This window comes from Anguilla anguilla, chromosome 13 (assembly GCF_013347855.1).
Source record: "Anguilla anguilla isolate fAngAng1 chromosome 13, fAngAng1.pri, whole genome shotgun sequence".
Lineage (NCBI taxonomy): Eukaryota > Metazoa > Chordata > Actinopteri > Anguilliformes > Anguillidae > Anguilla > Anguilla anguilla.
The window spans coordinates 39,421,745-39,439,829 of NC_049213.1; positions in this window are offsets into that span (position 1 = coordinate 39,421,745).

Consider the following 18,085-nt stretch of genomic DNA (forward strand, 5'->3'; position numbering starts at 1 on the left):
ACCCTCCCCCCACCCCCCCGCGTGGAGGTTCGAAATTCGGTTGCATTGCTTGATGGTACCACAAGTCTCGCCCCCCCTTTTGTTTCGGCAATGTCACCTTCTCATTAACATCATAACACACCAGCCGCCATAGTGCAACCCCTTAATGTTCCTCTGTGTGATGTAACTCAAAAGTACAGAAAAAATGAGGGCCCTAAATATATCATAATGGGAAACAGTCAAATCTGATATAAAGAATAATTAAACAAGTTAATCAAACTTTTGGCAACTTTTTTATGGGAAAAGTTAAAGTGCAAGACTAAGCATGAGTATCCGTGTCTTATATTTTCTAAGTGTTAGATTGTATAAGGCTTCGAGTGTCACACTTGGCTTTCTGATGAAAGGTAAATCTCTTAGCAACCAGCGGTTCTTCACCTGAGACCTCTGGCACTGAGTCCTGTGTGTACAGCACCAAAATGAGCCCAGCAGGTTAATGTAATTAAAATGCCTCAAATGCCCAAGCAGGCTCCATATTCCAACTGTATATCATCTTCTAAAACCCAGCAGATAAAAAAAATATGCCTGTAAATCTCAACGAATTAAGTAGTGCACATATATCGCACACAGATATTAGTACGTAATTCATGTAGCAAATCTTAATTCCCAGAGAATCCACCCCCACCCCCCACCCCCACCCCCACCCCCACACACACACACTTGCTGCAAAGAATATTGATGCAAAGAAGCAACTGAGACGAGTCTGTTTATTAAAACGATAATATTGTGTACTTCATGGTCAATTACCTTTTTACAGCACGGTTAATTTATTTAATTGCATCTATAAAATGTGGGCAGGATCTCCTCGAACCTCAATATCTTTCTCACGTGACCAAGAGCAGCAAAGTACAATACAGAAGCAGATTTTTTTACTTTCTATTTATTGACATTTACTCATACAAGTTTGTTTCTGTATAAAAAGAGTACATTACCCAGGCACAGACAAACCTGTGCCACTGTAAAAAAAATAAAAATAAAACTCTGGCCTCTGGGTTTTAATGAATTCTAACTATTCTGAAGGAAAAGTACAGAAAGAGGAAGAGACTGCATGATTGGAGACTCAGGACAAACGGGATCGTATGAGGTCAGAGTTGTAGAGCAGAGTCCTTCACTGTCGTGCCAGGTAGAATAGATTAGCTCTATTATAGATTTGCTCATTTGCTTCATCCATGTAACTTTAACACACTTACATGGTTCCCTTGCAACTTCCGCTATCTTCATTATTTCATAACTTGTCACCTTGACGCATTTCAATGTCATTTAAAAAAAAAAAAAAGATTCTTGCAATAATTCAAGGGAATGGATTTCTAGATTATTGTAAACCAGAGGTACATCATCATGTTTCATTATTTCTTTTGAAACTGCATTGCAAATTAGCTTCTTTAATACCCATTCAGCACTTACACATTAGCGAGTACATTGGGGAGATTACAGACACACAGAATGGAATATTGGGTTACATGGCTCTCTTCCATACAGAATTCCAATCCCAGAATTCTGTTGATATTGTAAAAGGCACATCTTTCAACTCATCACAAACAAAGTTAATTGATTGTATACATGCTTGTAAACCCATCACAGTAAAATGTGGCAGCCATAGACAAGACTGTGATACAATTTCATGGGAAACTTCCAACTAATCATGTAGTCAAGACCCTCCTGCTCATATGCAAGCTACTGTATGTATATATTCTTGTGACGGATACGGCTTGTTGTCTGAGTGTAGCAGTGCCATAGGGCAATAATATAAGAACACATTTGTGATTGATTTAAACATAAAGATCTTCATATTGTATTTAAAAGGATTTGACACCTCTATTGCTAAGGCTTTTCAAAGCTCCACTGTCCTTTCATGCGAAGATTGCCCTTAAGGGTGTTTTGAGATTTTTCTGTAAGATCCACCAACCAGTTTTATTAAATATACAACATTTTATTTTATTTCAGTTTCATTTATTTCTGCCTTTTATCTCTCAAATGGGTGGTGGAGAACTCAACACCTGATATGAGTACACGCAAAAACAAGTGTTTCAATCCTCATTTTATCTTCAGAAAAACACACACAGTATTATTTATTTTCTTGGCAGACACCATTGCCCGAGGCGACTTACAAAGCTTATTATTTATCTATGCGACTGTAAGGCAGGTTTTACTGATGCAAGAGGCGGCTGATTTCCTTTCTAAAGGGTAAAACTGCAGTCCCTCATATGGCAGTCAGACTTGTCACTGCCAAACGGAAACCAGTGTTGCAAAGATACAGAATATATATTATTTTTTGTGACACCCTCCGCCATAAACGTCAAATTATGGCTGTGCAGTAAAGCACGTTGCCCCTGATAACGTGTTTGAATTTCATGTATAAGATTGAAGCGCAATGTTACTTGTCCTGTGAGTGCTGTGAGTGTTGAGTGACTTTTCCATTATTTATACGGCGCAAGCTTTGCCTCAGTTGTCAACAATATAAAAGAAATACTTTCGCTTTTCAGACGAAGTGTTTTCAGAGGAATTTTCAAGGAGGCCGCTTCCCCTCAGAAGCGGGAATAACTTTGTAGCGGTGAGCCCTCAGATGAGGCCACGAGTTTCATTCAGATTCCGCTCTTATGAATATTGTCGATAGTCGTTTTATTCGGCAGTGCCTCAGCTTCGCGGAAGGGGAAGTGGCGTGTGTAATGATGCGCGGCTAATTGCGGTTGATGTTGCATATCCGCCGATGTTGATTTCAGATTAAAAACGGCCCGCGAGCCGCTTACGGCCGCAGCGGCTGCGGTTGGTTTGAATTATTCAAGGGGCCACAGGAAGAAGAAGTGGGAGAGGGGAGAGGAAGAGGAAGTGGGAGAGGGAGAGGAAGAGGAAGTGGGAGAGGGAGAGGAAGAGGAAGTGGGAGAGGGGAGAGGAAGAGGAAGTGGGAGAGGGAGAGGAAGAGGAAGTGGGAGAGGGAGAGGAAGAGGAAGTGGGAGAGAGTGCCTGCCCTCAAACTCCTGCCCGCACGCCATCCCTGGCACACCTGCTGACCTGGAGCTCCTGCAGGACCACACCTGTGAGTCAAGCCCAGAATCACCTAGGCAACGTTTACACCGCCTGGTAAAAGTGGTCCAATTCCGATTTTTTTGCTCACACGTGGCACAGATTGGATATGCGTTATGCACGTGTAATCGGGGAAAAAGCACAAGGAATCGGATATCTCTTTTGGGTTGCCTTCACATGTGGAAATGAATCCAACAGGAATCGGATATCTGCCAATGAGAATGGCGTCTAAGTGCACAGACTGAAATTTCCCGGTCATTGCGATTTGCGTGTCGTTCAAAATGCGATGTTCTCATACTTTTTTTGCATTTGAATTACTAGTAACGCACATTACACGCACGACCACTCTCCCCTGGTAATGTTGAAAGAAGCTAATTGGAGGACAAAGGCTCAGTCCATGGGAGAATACCGAGGCTACGCTCTTTTAAGTATGTGGGCCCAAGAGTCGGTACAAGCCAAAAAATGGGGCATGTTCGTTGCGGACGTGAGATGCTTTGAAGAGCAACAGCTTGAATTATTATTTCTCGTGTTTTGTGTCCATTGTAGATGGCGACATGGACGTGGCGGCGTGGTTGTTAACTTCCGTATCGGTAACCGAACCCTCGAGTACGCATGCGGGTTGTTTCAAGCATAAACCGCGTAAACACAGGTATTGGATATGGGTCACTACCCCTTGATTCTGCTGTGCTTGCAGTTGTCGTTCCAACTACAGGCCTTTTCTTCTGATGCTTAGTAAAGTGTTCTTTTTTTGTTTTGTTTGTTTTGTGACGCAGCGTTTCTATTTTTGGATTTCCCTTGAGTATTTTTGGGATGCCCAGCTGCCTGTGGTCTGAATTCAAGCAACCCAGTTTAATTCTGCACAGACACACAGCTTGGCTGGGTTTGCTGATCAGAATTTATTTTCCAAACTACATTTGTGAAGAATACAATAAACGCTTTAATCTAAAAACAAGCCAAAGTTAAAACATACATTAACCATGACAAAAGTTAAAGCATACTGTGCACTGTTGCATGCGTGTCAACTATTTTGTTTATGTGCAGCTCAAACACATTCTGAAAGACTCCTGTACACTCAGCTAATGTGATATTCTGTTCAGTAGCCGTTCAGTATCTGTATGCAGTCTACGTCATAAATATTGCACCATTTTTTGAGAACCTTTGAGTCTCGTTAGCCTAGTACATGATTTGTGTGAACCTAGATTCAGTTTTAAAATGCCATGATTGATTTACTTTCATTTATTTACTTCAGCTTTAAATGCACATTTGAATAGCCAACATATCTCAGGACTGAAAATATTAAACACATTCGCCCTAATATGGTAACTCCCGAAACAAAGGAAACCTTTGAGTAAAAGAGGTATGCATTGAAAGCAGGTGCTTCCACACAGGTGTGGTTCCTCAGCTAATTAACCAATTACGCTCGTGGACGGCTGTGTATAAAATGCAGGGCTGGGCCAGCTGGACGTGGTTTTTGGCTGTAACAGCTAGAGAAGCAGATCTCTGTGATTGTGAAGGAGCGGTGATTGTTAGGGCTTGTTTTGCAGGGACCTTCCGACTTGAGTGGGTTTCCATCCAACTGTTTTTGACTGGACCGCAGCAGCGGGGCCAGCCCTACAAATACGAATGTCTGTGACTGAGTGACTGAGTGATGAAGTTACACCATTGGTTGGCCGGCCCAGCCATATACTAGGTTTTGACCTGGTCCTGTTGAATTTGCGCATGAGTAAACCTGACATGGCAGATTCTGACGGGATTAAAACCACTGGGGTAATAGTTCTAATAACAGCACATCTTTGGGTAAAACTGATCTTGCCATTGTAGGGCAAATGTCAATACCGGGTGTGAGGACCTTAATCAAGAGCTATCAAGGATTGTACAGAGAGGGATTCTATGATTGGTGCTTCCTTAATTTTGGCTGTTACCTGTAGCATTTATAGCCCCAAGATTCCTGTGTAACGAAGATTTACATGAGTAGAACTGGTTGCATTTACCTGATTTAATGCAATGGGGAGTGGTTTAGTGCAATAGATTTGAAAAGGGGCAGTATCATTCAATGTTTTCTGAACAGGTGCTCCAAATGTTTTGATCGTCAAGGTAGCGCAACCTCACATCGATAATGTAGGACTGTGGACCGCTGCGGTGCAGTGTTCAGTATTCTGTTCATAAAGAATTTAAAGTCTTCATAAACGGAATTGTATATGTTCCTGGTTGGGATTCAGGCACCTGCTCTCCCCCCCTTATGGTCGGTACGGATACGGTATTGAATCGGGCGCGGTGGCAGGCTTCCAGCGCTTGTGTTTGTGCGTCTGTTCAGCCAGGCTGCTGTTCCCCCCTCTCTCTCAATGCCAGTCACATCGTATCTGCCAGCCGAAGCTGCGCGGTTTAATATGGCGTCGCTCTGTAAACTGCGTTAAACGGTATATATCTGTGGGAAGGGAGGACGCGCCACAATAAATCCCGCCTTTATGAGGCTGAGGAGCGGACAGTTACCGCTCCCGTAATTCGATCTTTTTTACGGCTGGAATTTTTCACCATCGCTCCCCAGCAGACGAATTGATCAAAAGGGCCAACTGGTCTGCGTGAAATGTTTTATTTTTTTATAAATTTCTTTTTTTTTTTTAAACCATGCCAGCATTTTATCACGGCATATTTTCTGAAATTGATCCGATTCCATGTATTTTCTTTTCGAGGAAATGGCGAATGGCTTCAGCTACAGTACAATCTGGCCTTTTGTACTTGATGGAACAACATAAAAATAAATGATGAGTAAATGCGGGTAAATGATCGATCGTAGTGAGGAAACTGAATCGCGCACGCTGCCATCTTTTCCTTTTATTTCATTTTTTTACATTTTGAATACCACATGCTGACCTCAATACATATCTCATTTTCATTCTATCAGACCCATTGAAGAACAGTTCATTTTAAACATTGAAGCACATTGATATATGTGGAGCTCCTTTGAGACATTTTGCCTTCAGTCAGACCTGCAATTTGAGGAAGTATTTTTTGATAAAATGGGCTTTTCCCTTGAAGTTGTTTGACCTTCATGATTTGCTACGGGCAATTGTTCTTGTTCTTGTCCACGCACAAATTCTTGAAATTTTGTGCAACGTTAAGACTTAAATGTCTTTCTTTTTTTTGTGTTTATAAGATTTATTGCTGTCTCAGTAAATTATTTATAGCAGTAGTCATCTCTATTGGCTGAATTCACAGTGCAGAAGGAATGTTGGGCAGAAATGTTTATTTATTTATTTATTTTAATTCTCTTTTTCTTAATTGGTGCCCTTTGTTTGAAATGGCAACTATCACACAGCGTAGGAATCTGCAGACCCGGCGAAGTGAATACTTAATGATCTATCAGAGGGAAAGCTGGGAGACAATTTTCAATTGGGGAAAAAATCCCCCTGAAGACCATCACTAATCCCGGAATATTCTTCAAACAAATGACCTTCTGAACCTGGAATTGGTTTTAATGCAAACTGTGCTGGAAAGAGAACATTAAAATCAGGAATAATCAGTGTATAGCAGCTGCTCTACAGATCTCAATGCTACATGGATGGCTTGGAGCTCAAAGATGAACCCATTCAGTTCACATAAAATAAATATCACCAAAGACATCCACTCCAGTCATGTTTATGATATCGATTAAAATACTAGAAAGTCTCTTCAAATGAAAGCCACAAGAGAAGCAGCTGCCCTGTTTTCACATTGGGAGATTAACAGCTGAAGACCTCCTACTGTGGCACCATGAGAATTGAAAAAAGGCTGCCTTTGAGAGGGGAGGGGAGGGGAAGAGTTATGATGTAACACACAGGAGTATTTGAGAGGGGTGGGGGGAAGAGTGCAGAGTTACGGTGAAACACAGAGCAGACTTCGAGAGAGGTTGGGGGAGGAATTATGTAACATACAGCAGAATTTGAGAGAGGTGGGGGGAAGAATTACTATGTAACACACAACAGACTTAGTAGACAAGAGATACTTTGAGGACACAGCAGTTGAACACATCCCTGATGAACATGGTCAGTGAGAAGATAGACACATCAGCGATGCAGTGTCATTGAAGATGATTGGCTCATCCCATCTCCAACATCTAAGTGTGGACCAATCGAACGCTAGCCTCTTTGTATGGCAGGCCATCAAAATTCATTTTCCTACACAGCCACAAGCTGTCCGTTTTGGGTGCAGTCAGACTGGCACTGAGTCCAATGGGTGTGATTCACAGGACAGCTGAAAAACCAGACTGTGTTCGATGTCATTTCCTTCTTTATAAATACAAGTTGTACTTGACAGGAAACTCGGGCAGTAAAAGTTGAGCTTTTGATTCTGGTGAGCAGAATGATCTGTTCACTTTTCGACGTGTTTCTGAAATCCTCCTGCAACGCCTCCGCGTATGTTTTTTAGGCTAGAACCCAGACTCCAGGATTTAAACATTTACTCCTGACGTGAATATATCATCGCCCTCATTTCACTGAGAGACTGCTTCGGGGATCCATATCCAGCTCCTGTAATAAATATGTGCGCGGTGTTTTCACTTTGACTTCACCGTGAATTGAATGCACCAGCATGCACGTTGCGCTTAAATCACCTTTCAATTTATTAGGTTTGAACGTGTTGTTCCCTCGCCACAAATTATATACTGCCTTCGAGACAAAGCGCAGTGCATCAAAAACAATAGCAGGACTGGAATGAGACTACTAAAATTAATCCATTTGCAGAACACAAGTTCAGCCTCCATTTTAATAAGCAAGTTAACTGTTTTTGGTATTATAATAGTAGCACTTCAATCTGACAAATTTGTTATTGTTTTTTTTTTTTGTTTTTTTTTTAAATCTGGGCAAGTCAAAACTTATTAAGTATTTCTTGCAGAATAAAACATTTCACTGCAGTTTTCGTAAGTGAAAGCCAAGGACGGAGTCCTTGTGGAAAAGATCTGGTTCTTGTTTAAATGCAGTAAGTTTATCCAAGTAGGGGACGAAGCACCATAGCAGAGGGCTGATGATTTGGGAGTAATTTAATAACGGATGAATTTTTATAATTGACCCCTCCACCCAAGGCCTAAAGGACTTGAATCTGCTTGTGCTGATCAATCACAATAAAAAAGGAAACAAAAATACTCTTTTATGAAATTAGGCCTTTGGGTAAACTGCAAGTCACGCCTCCCACAGACACAATGTGCTTAACGTTTAGAATAATAAATCCCTCAACCTTTCATCCACTGTGTTTTAAAGGAAAAGACCACCACTAATGGTTAAATCAATATGATGTTGTGCTTATTGTGGCAGTAATCGCATTAACAAAATATCAAATACCTTTTTGAAAATGCATTAATGCTTGGAAAAATAATTGTATTACGTTTTTTGCCAGTGCAATGCCCATCATCTCACAGACCAAGACACTGCAATGAATATTGCAGTGGGACGTGGGCCAGAATATTGCATGGGACTGGCTTTGTATATTCTCTTTAAAAGAGTGAAATGAAACTATAGGCTAATTGTATGAACATCCATTTTTTTTAGTTCTTTATTTAACCAGGTCTGTTAAAAACACATTCTTATTTACAATAATGGTTAAAGGCAAATATGTCCATCTGAGGGGGGGCCAGGGGTGGGGATTAGTAAACTTCAAAGAGTATGTTGTTTTACAATGTTCTTTCTCTGTGTCTGTGTTCTAGAACTCAATTGCTCTCAAGTTTCCAGGGGTGATTGTTACCTCGGCGTAAGAATGTTCGGTTGACAACATTCTAATCACATATTTGTGATCTCACACTTTAAAGCGTTCAATAAAAAACAAACTGAATGTTGGCCATAGACAGACATGACAGCAGAAGAAAAGGAGAACTCTGACAGTCAGCAAGCAAGTCGATAAAAAAACAAAAGTAGAAACGGCAAGAATGACAGCAGCACAAAACCAGCACAAGAGGCAGTACGCATCAATAAAAAGCACTGAAATGAGCACAGATGCATTTAACATCTGACAGTTTGCAGCTACGGACGACCGGCAAGCAGACAGAACGAAAGACAGACAGACAGGCAGACAGACAAGTTTTGTGAGTGGACAAAAGCTCATGCATGCACAGACAAATATTGATTAAAATTTTGAAATCATAAAAATAATAACGATCCTGACGAATAAGACAGACTTTCATTAGCATTGCGGTTTTATTTAAAAAAGCAGCGGTCCATTCTTCCAACGTTCGGACACGCAGTGGTATTCAGCTCGGTCCAAGGCCGTGGCTGAGACTAATCAATCAATCAATCAATCAATCAATCAATAAAAATGTATTTATACAGCGTATTTCACAAACAATTATCACAATATGCTTCACAGACAACCCTGGCCTAAACCCCCCACAGGAGCAAGCCTAAGGCAACAGTGGCAAGGATAAAACCCCCTGTGGCAGATGGGAAGAAACCTCGGAAGGAGCCAGGCCCAAGGTGGGGGGGACCCCATCCCCCTCTGGTCGGCTGCGGGTGTACTGCTCTGAAGCCCGGTTCCTCGGTCTCTTCTGATGCGCCACTCAAATGTCATTGCGATTCTCCGCCGGGTGGGCGAGCGCGGCCGCTGACCTGCTCCTGATTGGACGCCGCGTGGTACAAAGCCGCGGCCCCCCCCCCCCCCCCCCGGTGACACGGCGCGTCGGGCCGTAGGGTCGCCACGGCGACGCTGGCGGCGGGACTGTGACATTTAAAAAGACGGCTGCGATGCCAAATGTCAGTCAGTCTTTGTGGAGTGGCCTCGCGGACACGCGGCGAAGCGGGCGGCGCGTTTCGCGCACCTCCACCTGAAGGCGGGTCGTTTATCATTCATAACCCCTCTATGTGCGTTTAAGGAGCACCTCCATCATGCTTTAAAAAACTCATTAAGGTGATCGCAGAGCTGCTCGCTCACGTCCTTCTCACCTTAGCACACTAAAACACTGGCTATTTATTTATTATTTTAGAAACCCCCGTTAAGACGAATGTCTCTTTTACAATCGGACCTTGGCATATACACGCCGTTATAATGACAATATCACAATGGCAGGAAACGTAAAGAGGTCGAAGAGACAGGCATTTGCAATTCATTCTGAAGACTATTCCAGCTGTCCCCTTTCCCCATCTCGTCTTGCTAACTCTCTCGCTCTCCCTCTCTATGCCTCTCTCCTCCGTCTCTCTTTTGCTCATTCTCTCGCTCTCCCTCTCCATCCGTTGCCCACCCTCCCTCTCTCCCTCTCTCCCTCTCTCTCTCTCTCTCTCTCTCTGTTTTCTCTGAGGATGTTGCATTGGCCTTCTACCCCACACACATTGATGTGTGCACAGACCTAGCCGAGCGAGTGTGCTGAATAACGATTCCTGCTTTAAGAAGGAAAAAAAAAAAAAAATCTATAAATAAAAATAAATAAAAAAATAAAAAAAACCTGGTCTGGGAATAGGATCAAACGGCAGAAGCAGAGGAGCCGGTGGACCTGCCGGCCTCTCCGCACCTCCAGCGGTTACTGAGCGAAAATGACAGGTACGGCTCCACCGTCCGCCTCCCCAGCCCGGAGGACGCAGCGCGCGCGGAATACAGAGGAGAGATCGCCTTCGCTGAGGAACGTCCGGCGGTCTCATCCTCCCTGCAGGAGGCGCCGAGCGCAGATCCAGCTGCGCAGGGGCCCTGCTCAAGCCCGTCTGCGTCCGCGTCTCCGCAGGCCTTCGGCTGCCCTGAGAACCGCGATTGCCCTTCGATTGTGCGAACGGCGAACGTCTGCCGCGGCCCGTAAAAAAACACAGCAGACTGGAGCCGCAGTTAAAGAACAAATCGAACTTATTTCCCAGAAATATCCCGTCTCAGCTCTCCCCTAAAGATAACCTCACGAAAGAACTGCATCCCTCTCATTAGAACCAGGTATCAATGTATAAAGTATTCATCAATAGATACATAATATGTTCATTGTAATTATCTGCAGTGAAGATACAAGTCATGAGACTATTTGTCATTAGTTATTATTAAACAAAATGCCAAAGCTATGCTTACAAGTTACCTTAGCTGATTGAAAACGACAGAAGAAAAAGATGTTTCATTTACTATAGGAGAACACACTGAGGTCCCCAAAGCAGGAACTCAGAGCAAGCGCAGAGGAAGTAAACAGTACAGCGCAGTACCTCCCACTCTCTTCCCACCTCTCTCCGCTTCTGATCTCCGGACTGCGGTGTCTAATCAGGCTCATATCACCCGGCTCGCCCACGCTCCTACGCGGATTCAGACCGGAACCGTGGACCTACCGGCGCTGCCCACCAGTGCCACGCGGATCTGCCAGCGCTGCCCTCCAGGGCCGCACCCGACGGCCCTGCTTAAACTGCACTGCGTGCGCGATTACCGCTGTCTCTCTCTCTCTCTCTCTCTCTCTTTGATATGACACGGCTCTCCCTCCCGTTCACCTTGGCTGTGATACGATGCTCTCATTACTCACGTACTCTCACACACGCAGAGGGGGAGAGCGCTCGCTGGAAATAACCGGCGCGGCCGACGACGCGGCCTCATGTTTATTGAGCGTCTTTATTTGCATGCGTATCAAGGGACCGCAGCAGGGGCTCGGGTCCAGGGGGGATTGAGGGGGATGGGGGGGGGGGGATTGAGGGGGATGGGGGGGGGGTTGTTGGGGATGGGGGGTGTCGCGGATTTGAGGCGGATGTTCTGCGTCGCGTCGCTCTCTCTCTCAGTCTAGCAGAACGGGGGTGTCGTGTGTAAAAAGCAATTACAGCTGCTTTGCAGGTAAAGTGCCTTCGAACAGCGGAGACGATTGAAACCTGTTCACCCACCGCACCCCCCCCCCAGCCCTCACCCCCCCCCCACCCCTGCCCCCCCCATCCCCGGAGAGAGGCTTAGAGGGGCCGCAGATGAGTTTCTCAAATTGTTCCGCTTCAGCAGCGGTAAAAAAAAAAAAAACCAGAGGATGCGGATTTCCGTGGCGGAGATGTCGATACGGAAACGCCGCCGCCGCCGCTAACACCTCTGAGCGCCCGGGGGTGGGGGGGAGGGGGGAGCAGCGGATAAACGACTACAGAGGTGCGAGTGGCGTAATTATTCACCTGATTCTCTCTCAGCCTTTTTCGGTACATCGGTGTCACAAAGAGACGTCGCGTCAGACCCTCCGGTAACACCGTCCTGCTCGGGGGCCTTAGGGTTTATTTCACAGTGTTCATCACCCTGCCTGATTCAGCTTGCGTGTCAATGTGTTGTGTGTTTATACGGCTACATGCTACCGAATTAATTCAGATGTCACTGGGAGGAACTAATGCCTGTCTCGGTCCAGTCTTAATACTCACTTGCATGGCTATCGCTGAAAGAGCTGACCCCTCCCCCTCTGCTGCCTCACTTCAAACAGCAACTGACCTCAGATCAGCGCTCCGCACAAATAATCCCACGCCGTGCCCTTTGAAACTGACCTCGGGTCAGTGCTGTGCGCGGATACAGCAGGCCATGCCATCCCTGCCATTTCCAATCAAAGTCGTTTCGGAAGGCCTGCCACGCCTCGGGGAGCCTGTGATTGCGATGTCCGCTCCCCGTGGGATGACTCTGCTTCAGTCCACTCTGCGACCTGAGGTGGTCTCCTCTCACTACGCAGTGAAATGTCAAAGCAGGGTGATAGGGAACACAAGAGAACTGATATTTCCTCACGTCGACATAAATCTGGGTTGCAGTGACTTATGTACACTGATCAATCCACAAAGCCCTAAAACGTGTGATAAAATTACATTAAAATGTTACTCTTTCCGGCCGTACTTATTAAACTCCTATTTCCGACTGAGGAATTCATTTTGCAAATAAAAATTTACTGCATAGTTTTATTTGTTTCTTGGTTCAGAAAGTGCAATTAAAGAGTGGAGCTTGTGTTTATGCAGAACAGCAGATGAAAGGGTGCTTGGATTCTGAAGGAGTGTGTTTGAGTTCTGTTCAAAGCTCTGCTTCCCGCCGGTCTGATGCAAGGAGCAAATCCCAAATGTAAAAGCCGAGGAAAACATTTGGAAACCTTGAAACTGTTTGTCTGTTTGTTTGTTTGAAAAATCAACACTTCACTCATATGTAGTCTGAGCATGTAAAACCCACATCCACATAGAGATACTCCTCTCCTCCAATCAGCACTGGGAGATACTCCTCTTGTCCAATCAGCACTTGCTGTCCTGTAACACAGGGAGATACTTATCTAATCAGAACTTATTTCCCTGTAGCACGGAGAGATACTCCTCTCGTCCAATCAGACATGCAGGGAAAAAAAGTCCTCTTACCCTCTCAACAACCAGCGTGAGCTTCTGCTGTCAACAGGGATTCGACCCCAGCACCCGCTGATTAAAACCAAAACAGTGTTTCAGCAGGGAGTCGACCCCAGCACCCGCTGATTAAAACCAAAACAGTGTTTCAGCAGGGAGTCGACCCCAGCACCCGCTGATTAAAACCAAAACAGTGTTTCAGCAGGGAGTCGACCCCGACACCCACTGTTTAAAACCAAAACAGTGTTTCAGCAGGGAGTCAACCCCGGCACCCGCTGATTAAAACCAAAACAGTGTTTCAGCAGGGAGTCGACCCCAGCACCCGCTGATTAAAACCAAAACAGTATTTCAGCTGGGAGTCGACCCCAGCACCTGCTGATTAAAACCAAAACAGTGTTTCAGCAGGGAGTCAAACCCAGCACCCACTGATTAAAACCAAAACAGTGTTTCAGCAGGGAGGAGTCGACCCCAGCACCCTCTGATTAAAACCAAAACAGTGTTTCAGCAGGGAGTCGACCCCAGCACCCGCTGATTAAAACCAAAACAATGTTTCAGCTGGGAGTCGACCCCAGCACCCGCTGATTAAAACCAAAACAGTGTTTCAGCAGGGAGTCGACCCCAGCACCCGCTGATTAAAACCAAAACAGTGCTTCAGCAGGGAGTCGACCCCGACACCCACTGTTTAAAACCAAAACAGTATTTCAGCAGGGAGTCGACCCCAGCACTCACTGATTAAAACAAAAACAGTGTTTCAGCAGGGAGTCGACCCCAGCACCCACTGATTAAAACGAAAACAGTGTTTCAGCAGGGAGTCGACCCCAGCACCCACTGATTAAAACCAAAACAGTGTTTCAGTTAGGAGTCGACCATTTTGCTGTACTGTTTGTGTTTTTTTTTTTAACTGTGTCACTATGAATGTGTCAGTGTAATAAACTGTGTGTTGTATATTTTATTTCTTATGCTAATACTACAATCGAAGTTCCTTGGGGACAAAGAATATAATAGATTAGAAAATTTTTTTATATCGCATTTTATTCTATACTGTTCTATTCTATTAGAAGGCACAGTTGGGGGATTCTAAATTGGAACTGATAAATGTTTAAAAAAGTAACAACTAAACATGGTGGAAAAACACCACCTGCTCCTCTGTCTGCAGCAGGTGCAGATACTGCAGTGTTGCCACTTCCAAAATCAAGGTAGAGCAGCCAAGCACTTTCAAAATGGCAGCTGTTTAATTCAGTGGTTGTTTTGTGAAGCCTTGCCAAACTACTTAGGTTAAATGCTTAACACCCCCCCCCCCCCCCCATATCTTGAACAGCTTTGGTCACATGACCGCTTTTCGCTTTCCCCGTGTCCCTCTGTGGATAGATTGACTGGTGAATGGGAGCGTGGCTGCTGTCGAAATGACAGAGAAACGGTGCTGCAGGGAGCCTGAACTTAAAGAGACGTGTACAATGTTTTATGCATCGAATAATCGCACGCGCACGTCAGCCGAACCTCGTTTTGAACGGGTGTCGTTACATTGCATTTTTGGCATTTGACAGGCATTAACTGACACAGCTCACGTCCGGTTTCTCATACGCTGCGTTCATACCGCTGGATGTTTTACTGAAATGCTTCAGGTTTACGTAGCCAGCGGTCTAGCGTACAACCTTGGAGTTTCAGGCATATGTTCCTTAACCGCTCTGCCACAGTGGCGCGCACGAACGCATCGAGCCTTTCACCATCGCCGCTTTCACATCGCCGCTCAACATCTGCGAGGGAAGCTGTTCGGCGCGGCGCTCAGAACGAGGCTTCGAAACTTCTAATTTGCCGTCGCTTTTGCTCTAAAATAGCGGTTTCCCCTTTCCCGTCCCGCACAAGGACGGCCAGGTTTCCCTCTCTCTGGAACCACGGGACAGATTTAGCTTCGCTGACCTCGACCTTGATCAGGCGGTTAAATAAATTCAAAAGTCACGGGGTAAAAAAAAAAAAAGAACGGTTACTGGCAAGCAGCCCTTATGAAGCACATCGCGGTCCGCTCCAGACGTGTGGGGTCTGTCTGGCAGTGGAGAGCCTGGGCTTTCTGAACTGAGGCTGGCAGGAATTCGATGCCCCTGACTGAAGCCTTTTCTCCCGTCGATGATCCTTCTGCAGTCCACCCGGGCGTCGGCTAATTGATATAGATGCCCCCGTGGTACGGAAAGACTGAGAGAAATCCCACCCCCATTTAGGAGGGGTAGCTGTGCATGACACCAGGGCCAATCTGACATGGATGGGGTTAGTCAGACATCTCTCTCTCTCTCTCTCTCTCTCTCTCTCGATCGATCACCCTCTTTTTCTCTCTCTCACTCTCTCACTTTCTTTCTCTCTCTGTCTCTCACTCTCTTTCTCTCTCTCTCTCAATTTTCAGTTTTAAGGTGCTTTATTTGCATGATGTGCACTGTGTTGCCCAAAGACGAGTTAATTCAAAAATAATAATAATAATAAAGTAATAAATAATAATCAATCACCTCCTCAGCCTGTAAACTAATATATACATATTTATATGCACATATAAATATGAACAAAGACATACACATACTGTCATAATTGAGCCATATAATATACAGTGTGTAAATAACAATTAACTGCAGATGTTGACTGTCGTTGTGTTTCTCTGTCCATGACAGGTTGACACACTAGTCGAGCGTCCTTCACCCAGAATGATGGGTAATTTTTGTTCATCAACTATGGCAATGTTTGGAAGTGTTATCTTTCTTTTTTCAAAGAACTCCTTGTGAATTTCAGTATATTTGTTGCAGTGTAGAAGGAAGTATAATTTCTATCTTAACTTCTCCTGTCTCACAGTGATCACGTCCTCTCCTGTTTGGGGCGGCAAGTTTGTTTGCGTGCTCCTGTTTCAATGGTCAGGCTGCGATCACTTATTCTGTATTTGTTAAGGATCTGTCTCTGCTGCATATCTCTCACAGTGGAGAGATATTCTGCCAATTCGTAATTTATTTTTACCATATAATAACAATCTAGTACTTTCGTAGGTTTTGTAATTATCTCCCAATGTTCAAAATAAGAATCTTTTGTTTGATTTATTAATTGGTTGATTTTAATTGAAGCAGTGCTGGTCTGACACTGGCCATAGTTTGTGTTGTTAGTTTCTGCTTGGTTTGATAGTTTCAGGGCCAGCTGACTGTGAGGATGTCTACTGGGGCTTAGCTCATGAGATTGGAAGGCCTTACATCTCTCTCTGTCTCTTTCTCTCTTCGTCTCTCAGGCAGATCATTTCTATCCGATCGATTCCAGGCACATTCTTTGGACGGGTCAGAAATTCTATAACGCAGGCTCTGAGAAGAGAGAACGAGGCAGAGATGTCAGAGAGAGCTTCGGGTCGACGGCTTTTATATTTTAGACAAAAGCTCCCGAACGTCAACATCACGGAGCGCAAACACCGCTCTCGCCGGGGCTCCTGTCCACCGTGAACAGGTCTCCGTTACGATCCGCCCTCTCCACGTTTCGCTTGTTTTCCCCTCCCGCTCAACGGAGGCAACAGGCGAATTTATCGCAGCCTGTCGAGCCGTGTTTTCCTTCCCCCCGTCTGTGCTTGTAATCGGACTGGAACCCCTCAGACCTTCCTGGGTACGCGCGGCGAGATGGCGGTAAAGATAGAGAGCAGGATACGCTCTGTACGGAAGCACGAGTGGATTGATGTGCATCCAGAGCCCAGGACTAGGAGGCTCCGGGCTGCCGCACCGGGGAGAGCAGTCGGAGAGAATAATAAAATATGCTTAGAAAAAAAAAAGAAAAAAGTTTGCAGGTAAAACTAACGATGAGGGCAGACGCCCGTGATTCACGACGCGTTTGTTTCTTCGGCCTGTCGGCTGCTCGTCCTCCTCACGCCGCGCCGCGAGGTCACGCGAGGACGCCGCCGTTGTTTACGGACGGCGGGCGGGACGCTCCCGCCGTCCTCGTAAACCCGAGCGCGCGTTCTCCCCGAGCGGCGGCACTCTGGGGTGGCAGTTTAATGCGAAATCCATGTCTGCCATCGGCCCGTCGGCGAGAGTCATACAGTAAGTGCCGGCAGCGCGCTCGCACACAAATGACCCTATAAGACCCTGAGTGTGTGTGCGTGTGCGTGTGTGTGTGTGCCTGTGCGTGCGTGTGTGTGCCTGTGCGGGCGTGCGCACGTGCGTGCGTGCCTGTGCGTGTGTGCGTGCGAGCGTGTGTGTGGGTGTGCGCACGTGCGTGCGTGTGCGTGCGTGCATGCATGCGTTTGTATGCGCACGTGTGTGTGCGTTTGTGCGTGTGTGTGGGTGTGTGCGTGTGCGCGTGTGTGTGGGTGTGTGCGTGTGCGCGTGTGTGTGCGTTTGTGCGTGTGTGCGTGTGTGTGCGTTTGTTCGTGTGCGCGTGCATGTGTGCGGACACCGCATCAGTGTGTCTAGCTGATCTCTTTTTTTTATCTAATTTATTAAAATTTACGTTTTTGCGCTTTACCTTTTTTTCTGACACCTTGCAGTAAATCTCCCGTCCTGGGATGGCCTGCTACGCTCATTTATGCTTCTCGTACTGACGTCTAATAAACCCAAGTTATGCTTTTTATCCATTTATAACTTCTTGTCTTGTTCAGTCCATAAGCAAAATTAAATATCTTCTGCTAAGGAGACCGCTGACTCCCTGATGCAAGCTTTGCATTTTAATCAAGCTCATTTAGCTGCATATCTTACAGAGAATAATTGCAAAGGCAGACCTGAAATGAACACATATTTATCTCAGTTTGCAAATAGTACGGACTAAGTTTCAGCGGGTGGGTTTATCCAGTCCTA